The sequence below is a fragment of the Enhydra lutris genome, unplaced genomic scaffold, assembly GCF_002288905.1.
Source record: "Enhydra lutris kenyoni isolate GAN:26980312 unplaced genomic scaffold, ASM228890v2 scaffoldscaffold2309, whole genome shotgun sequence".
Lineage (NCBI taxonomy): Eukaryota > Metazoa > Chordata > Mammalia > Carnivora > Mustelidae > Enhydra > Enhydra lutris.
In genome coordinates, this window is record NW_019156393.1 from 1 (window position 1) to 3,555 (window position 3,555).

General features: G+C 46.2%; 1 pseudogene; it reads right to left on the minus strand.

Moving 5' to 3' along the window:
- Positions 1 to 31: 31 nt before the first annotated feature.
- On the minus strand, positions 32 to 3,551 carry LOC111140517 (annotated as a pseudogene).
- Positions 3,552 to 3,555: the final 4 nt, after the last annotated feature.

A 3,555-nucleotide genomic window follows, 5' to 3' on the forward strand; every position in this document is an offset into this window, starting at 1 on the left:
CACCCCTGGTGGCCCAAAGGACCTGGCATACTTGATGCACACAGGTGAGGCTTGGATGAGGCACAGACTCCCCAGAGGGCAGAGAAGAAGGGGGTTGACCCTGGCTTAATAGTTGATCCTTGAAGGCTTCAGCTTTCTGGGGATGTCTGACCCCATCGCTGTTGTGTCCGACACTTGTAAGACGGTTCTGGTTAGCACAGGCAGCTTCTTGGCTGCAGGATGTGAAACTTGACGGTTTCTTTTGTTGTGGGTCAGAGAGAGCCCAGTAGTTGGAGGGAGGTCTCTTGTCAGACCTATAGTTCCTCCTGCTGCTGACTTAACTCTGAGGCCTCAGATCCGTACATATGTGTCAGCTTCTCTTCTAGGACATTCCCAAAGGAAGTGAGCTTGTGAGCTTCAGGAGGCTGATCACTCCCAAAAGCAACTACACGTTCAACTGGGTCCTGGTGCTGCAGTAAGGTAGACATGAACTTGGCTTTTTGAGGGGGACATTCTTGATGCCATGTGATATTTTTCTTAGAATTTATCCACAACAGTTTCCTCTTGAAAATTAGCTCATTTTTTCTGAAGTAACTTTCAAGAGGAAACTGTTCTGTGACAGAGTTGAGGAAGCACTCTCTAATGTTCTGTCCTCAAGATGGAGTCTCTCCTCTCTGCCTGCAGAGGTCCCTACTCCACACTTCTGCATTTTCTTGCTTTGGGATCCTGAGGTCTCACTTTCTTTGCACTTTTACTTTGTGAGAAATTCGTAGGCTGGCCCTTACAGAAGGCCAGCTTCGAGTCTAGGGACTCCTCCTGCTGTTCCGTGCTAATTGTGCTGTCCTTCAGTTGGACGTGCAGCACCTGGGATGCTTCCATGTCCCCGCTGCACACACTCTGGGACTGAGTCAGGGAAGCCTTGGAAGTCAAGCTATCTGAAGTAAGAGGCATGTCAGTGGGACATCCTTGAGCCTGGTTATACTCCTCACTCTCCAGTTTAAACTTTCACTCACTCAGGATCTGTCTTTTCAGGTCTGATAGTTAAGAATCTTGGGGAACCAGTATTTTTGGTGAGCGGTGTTCCATGGTCAGGGAAGTTTCTACCTTGCTCATGTTGACATTTATCATTTTGGACCTTCCCAACTCACTGGTTGTCCAGGTGTCCCAAGATTGGGGTTGAAGGGTACAGAGCTCCTTGGTGTCAAATATATCCCTGGACAGGTTGGACATGGCAAAATGTTCTAAATTCTTCTCCACCATCACTTTGCCCTATTCCATTTCTACTTTTTTACTGGAACTCACATTCTCAGGCATGGACTCATGTCCAGCCCCAGCTTGCCTTGTGGGTACCTCTGGGCCACAGTGTGTTGTCTCGTACAGTCTCACTGGGTCGCACTTGAGCTCTGATGCTGTGTGTAAGGGGCTGAAAAGTCTGGCTGCCCCACTCAGCTATCTGAATACACTCTGCAGTCTTATGGTCAGTGTCAGAGTGTGATGCCTTCAGGCCCCCCTTTCCTTCACTGATCACAGATGACATAGCGGGGAGAGGATGATCCACAGTGGGGACTGACTTTATTGTTCTCACCTTGTTTCCCAAATAAGGTTTAGAGCTTCCCTCAAGGGGTTTAAAAAAGTCAGCTTTGGAATCCACCCCAGAAATATATGCATGGCTGAGGAGGGAAAGTCAAATTGGAGGAGAGGCCATGTTTTGGCTTCTCTCAACTTATAGAATTTTATAGATTCAAGAACTCTGAGGGGTAGACCCCACCTCTGACTCATGCAAAATCTAATAATATGGGCCTCTAGCACCTGTCGTGTACTGGGATCAAGAAAAGAATGCTCTAGAGTGGTGCCCTGGCAGTAAACCCTACCCACCATTGTCTTTTTAGAATCTGTGTTTTCTGTAGTAGTCTGGGAACTCCCAGAGAAAGGCAATGTATTGTCATCAGCCAGCCATGAATAACACACACCTATAGGAATCCTACCCACAGAGATCTGCCAAAACTTCTTGCTCATATTGTAAACTAAGAATACTTTTCATTTGATTCTGGTGTGTGTCCTTCCTTGAGACATTTAATAATCCATTCCCTGAGTGATTCCTTGAATGACACATACAGTTACTTGTCTCCAAGGCAGCCCTCAGACCATTCATTAGGTAGCATTCTGAGACCATTTGTGGGCTGTCTTCTGAACTCTTCTCTAGGATATACACAAGATTCCTCCTCATATCCTGCCTTAGCTGGAATTTTGTTTGGACCTTCATGGAACCTTCCAGGGAGATTCAATTCAGTCTTTACTAGATCCCTGTTACTATGGCCCTGAAACTCAGAGAATTGTGAGTGAACTTGTCTGCCTTTTTGCTGAGAGAGTTCTGATGATTTACGCTGAGGCTCCATCACTACTAGGTATTCTAGAGTTCCACAGTCATGGAGGGACCAGCATGGGATTACCACCCTTGGGCTATGTAACTCAAGTGTCTCCTAGGGTTCACAAATGCTAGGAAAATGGCCAGGAAGGATGGAGACTTGTAGATAGGCATGGGATGGCCGGCAAACCAACGGAAGGTTGGAAGCTCAAGGACATATGGGCATGGGTGTTCACCTGAGTGAAAGGTGGGGGCTGGGAAGGGGACAGAGGTTGAGGCAAGGATTGGGGGTGTACAATGGGGAGAGGAAATGGAGAGGAAATATTTGGGAATGAGGAAGTGGTGGAGATGCTTGCATTTTGATGTCAGAGTATTATCAATTCCATTTAATAAGACAAAGTGAGACTCTAGTGAAGAAGTACTACTAGACAACAGGAGAGTGGCTACTAAAGACTCACTGTGCAAAGAAGGAAGACTCCAGAAGAGCTGGCTATATTTCTGATGCAAGATTTCTGCCAAAGCCTTGACATAGAGGAGCTGTTGATAGAGAACTGCTCTGGTTTGCCTTCAATATTCCAGCCAGTTTGGGGGGCTGTGGTGACCTGTACATCAATCAGATGCAACAAATTCCCTAAAAATGTCCACTGGTACTCTGACCACATTTGTTTGGAAAATGACCCCTCCTCTTTTACTTTCTTCTTTAACATCTGGAAATCCATTCTCATCTTCATTTTTCTCTCCAACTGGGCCTGAGAGTTAAGGCCAGGGAAAGAAATTCCACTAGCCTCCTTGTGCTTAGTAGCAGAGTCTCTCCAGAGATAGGTTTCTAGTTGATGGAGGTAAACCTGCTCTTGCTAAAAATCGGAGTGTGATAATGTGGGGAGGAAAGGAATGTGTTCTTGGCATGGGTCTGTCAATAGGAGAATTCTGAAGCTGATGGGTTTGAACAGTCACTACCTCTGATTGTGGGGACATAAGTAGACAACTCACCAGGGCTACCTGGAGATGACTTCTCAGGAACAGGTTTCAATGAGATGGAAATCAATTTAGATTGAATCATAGTTAAATAGCAGTCTGGAACAGATGGCATTGGTGGTGCATGATGACAAGCATATGAATCAGTGGGATTCCTTGTCTGAGACAGATTTGGTAAGAGGTTGATACCCTGTGAAATGGTGGGGTCAAGAGCAGAGATGGTATTCAGAGGTAAA